Source organism: Peromyscus maniculatus, chromosome 10, assembly GCF_049852395.1.
Source record: "Peromyscus maniculatus bairdii isolate BWxNUB_F1_BW_parent chromosome 10, HU_Pman_BW_mat_3.1, whole genome shotgun sequence".
NCBI lineage: Eukaryota > Metazoa > Chordata > Mammalia > Rodentia > Cricetidae > Peromyscus > Peromyscus maniculatus.
Genome location: NC_134861.1, coordinates 15,415,847 through 15,427,513, shown reverse-complemented (window position 1 = coordinate 15,427,513; position 11,667 = coordinate 15,415,847).

Here is an 11,667-nt window from a genome sequence, read left to right as displayed (position 1 = left end):
AATACCACCATACTTACTGATTGTTTTCTCAAGAGAATCTTCAGTTACTGATTATGTATCTATAGCGCGGGGTTCTGTCTATATTCATGATATTGCTGGCTGTTGTCTCTCTCTGAATCGTATCTCTCTGTGATTTTGGTATCAGGGAAATTCTGGTGTCTCTGAACAAATTAAGAACTATCACCCCCTCTTCCATTTCTGGGGGAGTTTGGTGGGCTGTACAATCACACACACAAACACATTTACACACACACACACACACATACACATACATACACACAAACTTATGTACACACACACACACACACACACACACACACACACACACACACACACACACTTCTTTGGCCAGGACAGTAACTGGATTAATTGAGAATATCTAACCCATGCTGAGTGGTGTAGAAGTCATGAGATTTTCTCTTTACTGGAACGTCTGCTCATTGCATTTGTTGGCATATTTATACCACTCAAAGCAGAAGATACTGACAAAGAAGGAAAGAGAAAATTAAGGCAACTCATAACTCTTTTTCCATTTAGTCTTCCCTTATACAATCATAGACAGAAACAAAATAAAAGCAGTTTGGTTAGTTTTCTGAAGTTTTATTTAGCAAGTTCTGATATGAACAAAATACATCACATGTGGGAGCTACAAAATACATACTGTGTCATTTTGGTGAGTCTACATATGAATTAAAGACAACTTGTCTTTTAAAAACTTTTGATGTATATTTGCGTGTTCATGCCAGTGTGTGTCTATGTGCACCATGTGCATATAGAAGTCTTCAGAGGGCAGAAGAGGCACAGGACCCTCTGAAGCTGGAGTTGCAGATGGTTGAGAGCCACTGTGTGCATATTGGGAACTGAACCTGGGTCCTCTGCAAGAGCAGTCAGTGCGCTTAACTGCTGAGCCTTCTCTCTTGGCTCTGCCTTTATTTTCATTTAGAAGTGGCATTATGCAACAAAAAGATCAAAAGAAAATAGATGTTCAGGATTTAAAGTTTCAGAATATTCTTTACTGGGGATGACAATGACCAAGTGGAAATCATTATGACAAGTTAAGAGAAATCTTACAGAAAAAAAAAAAAAGACAAGAAAAAGCTTTACATTCAGAACCTTAAATGCTCCTGTTCAAATATTGAGAATGACCCCTGTGTTTCATTTTGCAGTAAGTTTTAGGGAGGCCATATCTCCAGACCTCCTTGAAATTGGATTGTAGCTAGAGTTTTCCTGCCTGGTCCACAGTCAGGACAAATCTCTCTCACCAGCCAGTCCCACAGCCTCTCAGACCCAACCAAGTAAACACAGAGACTTATATTGCTTACAAACTGTATGGCCATGGCAGGCTTCTTGTTAACTGTTCTTACATCTTAAATTAACCCATTTCTATAAATCTATACCTTACCATGTCGCTCGTGGCTTACTGGCATCTTCACATGCGGCTTGTCATGGTGGCGGCTGGCAGTGACTCCTTCTGCCTTCCTGTTCTTTCTTTTCTCCTCTCTGTTAGTCTCGCCTATACTTCCTGCCTAGCCACTGGCCAATCAGTATTTTATTTATTGACCAATCAGAGCAACACATTTGCTATACAGAACATCCCACAGCAGACGATGGTGTCTAGTGACCCTTGAGGAAGACTCGAAAGTGTGTACTGGTAATCACTGGTGTGAAATGAAAGTACAAATAAACTGTGACTGTCTGGATCTACAATGCTTCCCAGGGGCTGAAGAGATGGCTCGGTGATAAAGAGCACTGGCTGCTGTTCTAAAGGACCCGGGTTTGATTCCTAGTACCCACATGGCTGCTCAAAACTGGCTGGAACTCCAGTCCCTGGGGATCTGATGCCCTCCCTGGAGTCTATGGGCCCTGCAGGCACATGGTGCCCAGACATAGGCACAGGTATTACATCCATATACATAAAGTAAAATAAGAAAATAAGAAAATAAATAAATAAATAAATAAATAAATAAATAAATAAATAAATAAATAAATACACTGGCCATCTGTTCTTTAAAGCAATTTAAAAATAAATGAAGTATGGAGTTTTAAGATAACATTTTATGAAAAGTTCCACAAGGGCCATGCATTGAAATTTAGTCTATAACTCATGGCGCTTGTGCAAAATGATGAAACATTCAGGCGCTCAGGACTAGTAGCAGGAAGTTAGATCCTTCAAGACATACTCTTAGAGGGATCATTGAGACTCTGGCTTCTTTTTATTTGTCTTTGCTTTCCAGTGGTCATGGTGTGAGTAGCTTCCTATGCCATTTGCTCTTGAAGTACACTGTGCTGCCACATACCCAAGACAAGAGGTCCATGTAACCATGGACTGAAACTGGAAGCCCAGACAAAAGCTCTGTTTCATGGATTGATTCATTCAGGTATTTTGTCACAATGATGGAATGCTGACTGACATGTAGTCAGTAACTTCTTGCCATCATTGCCTTTCCATGTTAGCTTCTGCTCCTAGCTTCCCTTATAGTACTTATACTGCTGATTCAAGTCCCTAAACATCTGATCCAAAGGCCCTGCCACTGCCTTGCTCCCTGAGTCCCTAGATGAAAATGATCAAGTCATGATCCCACTTTTATACTAGTGTCAACAAAGTCAAATCACTATCCCTCAGGTGACCCAAAGCAGCTTTGTTACCTTCTGTTTTTCAAAGAGTGACAGCTGTGGCAAGACCCAGATGGAGGTAGGGAGCCACCAAGAATTGGCTGTCTCAGCATTATTTCAATGATTTCACTAGTTGTGCAGATCAGGCATCTTTGACCTCAAAGAAGCAACACTGTAAGGACTGTGCTTGGAGCATCTGCAATCCTTATGACACCCAGGCTGGAGGAGAGATGAGGACGGAAAGAGAAGTGACCTTGGGTCTCTCCCTTCCAGAATTCAAGAATCAATCCCATCCCTTCATTTTCGCTTCTGGGTTTGGGAGGCTAAATAAATACAGCTCAACATTAGCTGTAACCTGGGAAGCATAAACACAAGCACCTTCACAAAGTCTGCAAGAGAAGTCCCGGGACCAGCAGGCATCAGGCCACTTCTGAAGACCCAGATTCACAGGATCTACAGCACCCATCTCTGCACAGGGTTGACGGTAACACATCACTTCATCACTGAGCTGCAGCTCCCTCTGAGGTGATGCTAAGCAAGATCTTATCTACCCCATAACTTTCCCACAGGGTGCTTGGGACATTCCACAGGGGCTGGACCCTCACAGGAAGAAATCTAACTTTTGCCAAAAAGCCATTGTGATGTTCATGTGATTACTTGGAAAAAAATAAAAGTAATACCTTCAGAAGAGTGAATATCACAGAGCTGCCTGCATTTAAGATCTGTTCTCTTGGGATACTTTTTAATCTGAAAGTGTGGGAAGCCACTATTTCTGCAGGTTAGCGTGCTGATGTTGGCATGGCCTGCATGAGAACTCGCTGTCTTTTAATGAGTGAAACAAAGGAAAACATTGGATTAGAAGTTGAGTATAATAGGCTGTGACATTCCCTGAACTAAGATTCCAAAGTCTGCTTTTTCATTTTTTTTTAAAATCCCAGAAGATCTAGTTAAGACGGAAAGTGTGATTTCACCATCAGGGATGAGATGCACCCCAGGGAAAGCCCTCAGCTGTTGAGACATACCATCACCTCCAGATATTTCAGTCATGGCATTTCTGACTTAGCTATCATATATCATAAGCTGCTTTTACAATTAAAAAAAAAAAACACTTTCAGCTCTGTTGTTTGTGCCTGAAGGTTTGCCAACCACAATGAACTTTTTTATTAAATTTTAAAATGTATTTTACATACCAACCACAGTTTTTCCTCTCTCCTCCCATTCCCTCTCCCCATCTCCATTCTACCCCCACCCCACCCCCATCCACTCCTCAGGAAGGGTAAGGCCTCTCATGGGAGTCAACAAAGCAAGGCATATCAAGTTGAGACAGGACCAAGCTCCTCCCCACTGCATCAAGGCTGAGCAAAGGCACCCCACCACTGGGAATAGGTTCCAAAATGCCAGCTCATGCACCTGAGACAGATCGTGGTCTCACTGCTTGGGGCCACAAACAGAGCGTGCTGCACAACTATCCCCCACATGAGGAGTGCAGCTGCAGTTTTCTCCAGTCCTGCCTGGCCCACAATCAGGACGCATCTCTCTCACCCGGAAGATTCTGTGCTACAGCAGGGGGTGTAGGTTGGTCCCTCGCAGGCTCCCTAGCTGTCCATCTAGAGTCCCTGAGCTCCCACGACCTGGGTCCACTGTCTCTGTGGGTTTCCCCATCATGATCTTGACCACCACCACCACCACCACCACCATCCCCACTGCTCAAACAATCCCTCCTCCCTCTCTTCAACTTGACTCCCAGGGCTCGGTCCAGTGCTTGGCTTCCACAGTGAACTTTGTGGTGGCGGCATGCACCCATGTCAGAGAGTCCTCTTCCCTGGGGTACTGTTCTGAAGGAGGCTGGGACCCTCCATCACCATTTCTGTCATTATGAATCTGCAGAATCTTGAAGGTCTTTGAAAATATTCCTGAAGAAACTGTTCGTTCCACAGCTGAAGTTCTCTTGGCTGTCCTAGACAATGAATGAAAATAATGCCTAACTAGCATAACAAGGAGAATGTCCTTGCCTCTATCCTAGTATCCTTATGGATCTCCAAGGCACCCATATCTCTGAAACTCCCCCAAGATGCTTTTTCCATACTTCACAGATCAGTGGTTCTGCTACAAGTGGTGGCTCCCCAAGATCCTCTCGTTTAGTCAATGACCATCTTTGATGAGGTTTCCTCTGCTGAAACCCTGTGCTGGGCTTTCCTCCACAAGTGCACTGTAAGACAATGTGGCTTAGATGTTGATCTGCCCCACACCTGTTGGATCTAGGAAAGATTGGAGCAAAACACAACGTGTGTGACACAGTATGAGGTTTGCATTCCCCCACCCTTGATGCTGAGAGTGCTCTTGAGCTTCCTCTGCTCTTCTCCACCCTCAACCCTGGGGATAAACTTCTTCTAGAAGCTTCCTCAGCTTCTCCAGACATGGGTGTCTTAACAACCCAACTCCTTCTTTTGTCTGGTATGCCTGGTACAGCCTGAGGCCAAAGTATAGGTGCTATCTGGGATCCCTGTTAAATATTAAATACTTGGGAATGCAGGAATTCAGAGACAACTCCCTCCTCTTTCCTCTTTGTGTAAATGCAGAGTTTTGGCTTACTAGAAAGATGACATTTTTCATTCAAGTTAGAATCTCATGGTTTGATATAAAACACCACCAATATTGAAACTATAAATAAAATTTAGAATACAGCTCCATTCACCAATCTCTTCATTCTTGATCAAGTTAGGAAATAGAGAGCTTGTAGCAATGAAGGAGGTGTATAAGAGGGAACTGTGATAAATCTATCCCTGATTTTTCAGAATAGCATTAAAGCGGAACAGAACAGAGCTATAACAGAGGACATACTTATCTGTTGACTTCTGAGATTTACTTTCTACTAACTTTTAACCAGGCAAGTTCTTTGAGGCAAAATACTTCAAAGAGACAGAACACACACAGGCCCAGGTCGGAAAGTCTTCTTTAGTCAGAACAGCTTGATGCCTTTTCTGTGCAGGCTCATATTTCCGGAAACCCCTGCAAAGAATCCTACACGCAGTTGCATAATCCTCGTGTGGGCTGAGGGTGGAGGTGCAATGTTATATAAGTTCACCCCGACTGCACATCAAGGCAGAGCGGCCAAGCGATGCTTCCCTCAACCAGAAGCAGAGCTCCCAGAATGATCTCATCAGAAGAAAAATGATGACAGCTGGTGGCTTAAATAAAGCTTCATGACAACGTGGCAGGAGAGCCACACCTACACATTCTCTCCGTTTGCTGTTTGGCTGTAAGCACAGCACACACTTTCCGACAAACTCTAAGTGTTGGCACTACTTCTGTGTTGAATCATCGTCAGAAGAGCTGGGCAGCCGGCATACATGAGAGCAACTGTGCTTTGTGGATGGTGAAGAGCCTAGTATGCAGGGTAAGATTCCAGGGAACAAGCCCTTGCTTTGTGCAAACGTGAATAACTTTCTGAGGCTCCCAAACTCTGGCTTTTTCCCCCATTGTAAAAGGGTGACAGCAACGATACCTATGTTTTGTGTTGATTTTCTGTAGAGGGCAGTGCTGGGGATAGAACCCAGATAAGCTCCCTATCACTGAGCTATATTCAAGCCCTTTGGGGTTTCCTTAAACATTAAGTGACTAGGATTTCTTAACAAATTTATCATAGTCCATGGCATCTAATTGTTGTATTTTGATTTTGTTTTACTTTTTTGCAGCATTGGATGCTGAATCTCACCCACATGCTGGACCCTGCAACTGTCCACCACCAGCCCCTATAGACACTGCTTTTTTTTTTTTGTTTTGTTTTGTTTTTTTTTTTTTTTTTTTTTTTTTTTTTTGAGACAGGGTTTCTCTGTGTAGCTTTGCGCCTTTCCTGGGGCTGGCCTCGAACTCACAGCGATCCACCTGGCTCTGCCTCCCGAGTGCTGGGATTAAAGGCGTGCGCCACCACCGCCCGGCTTAGACACTGCTTTTAAATATTAACTTTTGCTATGGTTCAACAAACATTGGGGTATTGTCCACTGGGTACATGAAGTTATTATAATTATTGCTCAAAGCGAGGAAGAGACAAATGAGTATCTATACTGTTTAATTGCTGGGGGCGGGGTTCAAAGGAAATAAATGAAGCAAAGTGGAGACTGATTCAGCTCACAGACTGATTTTGAAGTAGAGTAAGATAGGAACTCCTCCCATAAGCCTTATCCATCGCTGGCAGGTGTGTAAAATAGTGCAACCATTTTGGAAAACAGCTTTGCACTTCTTCAAGCATACCCTGGAAGGAATAAGCATGTAGTTACCTATTGGTCTGGTAATGCCTCTTAAGTACATACCCAAAGAGAACCCAAAACATACATCCACACCGTTTTCAATATGTATAGCACAGCAGCAGTATTTATAACGTCCAAAGTGGAAATCCAATTAATGTTTATCATCTGATCCACAGTTAAATTCAATGTCATTTGTACATTCAATGGAGTATGATTTGAGTATTAAAAGATGAGGTACCGACATATGCTACACTGTGGATAAACCTTGATGATATTATCCTAAGTAAAATAATCCAGTCATTAAAGACCATTTGTTGTATGGTGTCATGTATATAAATTGTCCAGAATAGGCAAATTAATAAGGGAGATTAATGGTCCCAAGGAATGAATACCAATAGATACAGGGCTTACTTGGGGGTGATTACAATGGTCTGGGATGAGATGGTGGTGGTTGTTGCCAAGATCTACATGCATACAAATACCCATTAAACTGCATTCTTTATTTCTTTTGTGTGTGTGTGTGTGTGTGTGTGTGTGTGTGTGTGTATGTGTGTATGTGTGTGTGTGTGTGTGTGTGTGTGTGTGTGTGTGTACACCTGGAGGCCAGAGGTCAGACTAGTATGTCACTTCTTAGCTGTACTCCACTGTTTTCTTGAGACAAGGCTTCTCACTTGGCTTGGACCTCACCAATTAGGCTACACTGGCGGTTGACAGGCCTCGGAGATTTGCTCATTTCTGCTCTCTAGGGCTGGGATTATGAGCATGTCTGACCATGCTGCTGGTTTTTTGGCCTAGGTTCTGGAGATCAAGCCTAGGTTCTCATGTTGGTCTGGTAAACACATTGCCAACTGAGCTGCCACACCAGTCCCAAATTGTATGCCTTAAAAGGGATGACTCTCATGGAATGTAAATTATATTTTTCATAAAAGAGAAGCAATCTATACAAACATTTAAGCCATTATTATTAACTAATGATAGCATGTGTGGGGGGCCATCTCTCACCCCTACATTTCCCCAGAGTACTCTTGAGTAGGAGCAGCAGGAAATATTAGATAGAAAAATAGAGGGGAGAGAAACAGAAAACACAGGCTAGCCTCCAGAGGGCCTGGATCCTAATCCATCAGGCCCTGGCTGTCTCTGGCCTAGGGTACTTAAAGGAATGCCAAGGGGTGGAGCAAAAGATCTCCCCCGCAACAGCCAAATGCAGACCATCTCAGACACTTACACCCAGGCCCATGGTCCAATCATTCTCTCTATGCAGACCTGCTGGGTAAAGCCACTAGAAAACCTTAAAATGGGCTCCAATAAGCATGTAAAATATGCCATTTAAATACTTGATTCTGCTATGTTTTAGATATGATTTGCCACCAAAAGTTCATATGGTGGAAACTTTGTCCCTAATGCAATGGTATTGACATACTGACCAACCTTTATGATTTGATTAGCTTATGGAATACCACCATTTGAAGGGAGTCATGTAGTTCTTTTAGAACCAGGTTTATTCTACTTAGAGAATGTTGTTATAAAAGAACAAGTCTGGTCCCTCCCTTTATTCATTCCTCACTTCCATCTCTCTGCTCCTCTGTAATGCCATCCATCATGCTGTGACATAGGCAGCCTTATGGGATTAGGCAACATAATCCTGGAATTTTAGCCTCTAAAGCTATGATATAAACAAACCTCTGTTTTTTATACATTACCTTGTATCAAGTGTTGTTGTAGAACACACAAAACTGGCTAAGACACACTGTGCCAGCTGGCATTTGAGTTGCTGTGACAGAATGCGCAATGTAACTTAAGAGGAGGAGGGTTTCTTTTGCTCATCGTCTCTGATGCATCATTCCTTTGTGGTGGAGAGGATGTGATGAACAGAGCAAATCCCACTGTAGCAAATAGAGAGATAGAGAATGACTGCTCTTAGCTGGCTTTCTCCTTTTTCACAGTTTATTTCATTCAGAGAGGACCATGAATTCAAAGTAGGTCTTCCCCTCTCAGTTAACTTATCTTCTCTGGAAATGTCCACACCAATATGCCCAGACATGTATTTTACTGATCCCCAGGCACTTCCCAATCCAATCAAGTTGACACTCAAAATTAATCATTGAAGATACCATCCTAAAGAGAAAGTGTTGTAAAATATTATTTTAAGGTGTGTTACTTTTGTTTATGTTGCATTTGTTTAACTCTATGATGCTGTGTTACTGTGCCTGTCTAAAACACCTGATGGTCTAATAAAGAACTGAATGCCCAATAGGAAAGCAGGAGAAAGAATAGGTGGGGCTGGCAGACAGAGAGAATATATAGAAGGAGAAATCTGGGAGGAGGAGATGTAAAGGTAGCCAGAGAAAGAGGAGGACTCAAAGGGGCCAGTCACCCAGCCACCCAGCTACACAGCAAGCCACAGAGTAAGATTTACAGAAATAAGAGACTGGAAAAGCCCAGAGGCAAAAGGTAGATAAGATAATTTAAGTCAAGGAAAGCTGGCAAGAAACAAGCCAAGCTAAGGCCGGGTATGTATAACTAAGAATAAGCCTCCCTGTGTGATTTATGTGGGAGCTGGGTGGCAGGCCCCCCAAAAGAACTAAAACAAGCAACAAGAAAGCAATTCAGCCTTTACCTTGAAGTAGAGTTGAGAATGAAATAGCAACATGAATGGCAGGACATGGGGTCATCAGGTCTCTTCTCAAGAGACCTGGGGCCTAAATTTAATGACTCCTTGTTGCAGACTCCAGCTGGGTGCCACAAGCTGCACAGAAATAACACACAGCTGCAGCTGTAAAACCCACACTTTTCCCCAGGAAAGTGGTTCCTAGGGCTTCAAGCACCCAAGCAAGATGGCCGAAGAAGAGGCTTTGGTCCCGGGTTATGTCTTGGCCTTCCCTCACATAAGGAGAAAGGCATCCCTGCTCTGGCAATGTTTACCGCTAATAACCTTCCCGCCACCACCCAACTCGTGTCACCTGCCAGAGCAACATGACTGGGGTGTGGCTTTTGTCTATGTTCTAGCAACGGTTCAAGGAGCTAGAACTCTGGTCACACACGTTTGAAGGGAACTATGTACCTCAAGAAAAACGAATATCTAATCTGTGCAATCAGAATTAACATGGATTGATTACTTACGAGTGCCAGGTGCCACCATAAGCAGTTGATATCTAGTTTAATCCTTACCCAGACATGTGAGATAAATATTACTCTTTATTCTTACCCCTTGGGGGCTGACTTACTGATATGCTAGCGACCTGCTGGCTTGTAGTGGTGTGTCGACTTTGAACAATTGTTTTAATGGCCTATTTTCCAAATCTTTTTCAGTCTCTTCAGACTGCCATAACAAAAATACGATGGAATGGGTAGCTTAAAAAGCAGAAATTCATCTTCTAATGGCTCTGTACGCTGAAACAGACATGATTGACATGCTGCTGGGCTTGTGTTCTGGTGAGGACTTTCTCCTTGGGTTCCACACCGCCACCCTCTCACTGTGTCCTCAGGTGGCCTTTGTTGAGCATACTGAGAATGCCAGTATTTCTTCTTTTCCTATAGGACATCTACCACATGGGAGTCGAGATTCAACAGCATGTTATTGTTTTATCTTACTGCCTTAGAGCCTTTCTCCAATTACTGTGGATTATAGACTAGGGCTTTATTATTCTTCAGAAGTCCACAAAATTTTATCCATACAATAAATAACCACCTTAGAATTAATTTGTATCAATCATGTTATCATTTTTAAAAGGTTCCTGAAATCGTGTAAGGTGAAGGCCCCACAAAACCTGGATCCGTTTGGGTTGCTCTCGCATTGCACAGAAGGAAATGAATGTTTAGAGAGAAGGAATTTGCTGCTGGCAACACTACCAGTCAGTGCAGGATCAGTCCAGAAGCTACTGTGTGTGACCTTCAGTCCCTGGGCCAGCAAATTTTGCATCCCTGAGAGCCCATTAGGAACAAAAGCTCTCAGGTGCATCACTAACTGGATCAGAATCTGCACCCTTTGCACATTCAAATTCAGGAAGCACTGACCTAGTCAGATTCACCTCTACCCATCTTTATGTGCCCTTGTGGTGACCCTGGGCCATCCTGGGCACCTTGTATATGGTCTGGGTGCACAGTAGTAGGGTCTCTGAGGTCCCAGGTGTCCCTACCAGAGGAAAGGCAAGACTTGAGAGGAAAGGTAGAAGGGAAAGGGGAGATCTGGACACAATAAGACAAGAAAGTCCCTCCAGTGACCTGGACTCTGGTGCTAGCTCTTTCCGGAGTCAAGAGCTCAGTGATATCACCAGCATCACCAGTCACAACCCTGAGATGCACAGCTGGTGCTTAGCTGTGCTCTTGGATGAAAGGGACAGAGGTACAGCCTTTGTGTAGCACATAGGAAGTTGAGATCTGAAGAAGTGCAAGCGTGTTGCCTCTCCCTTCTTCCTTCAGGAACACCTTGATGGGAATCTGACATCATCAGTCCATGTGGACTAGTCACATCATGCAAACTGACAAATACTACATCCTTACCCCCTCAGCAATTACAGATAATTATCAGAATATCTTGGCTGTTTGCATGTCTATAAAATATTTTGTGAAGGTCAATATTTGAAAGAGTGTTGGTTTGTTGAAAGGCATTTTAAAGTGCATGCAGGGAGGAATCATCCTCTTCCTGGAATCAATGTCCTAACATGTTATTATGTTATTTGCTCTACTCAGATCAAGGTGTACATGAAAGCATCCAGTGACCTCCAAGGTCAAGTCATCTCGGCACGTGGTACTGTATGGAATCCTCCTCAGACCTTTGTTTTACAGCCTCTGCCTCAAAGAGCTATGC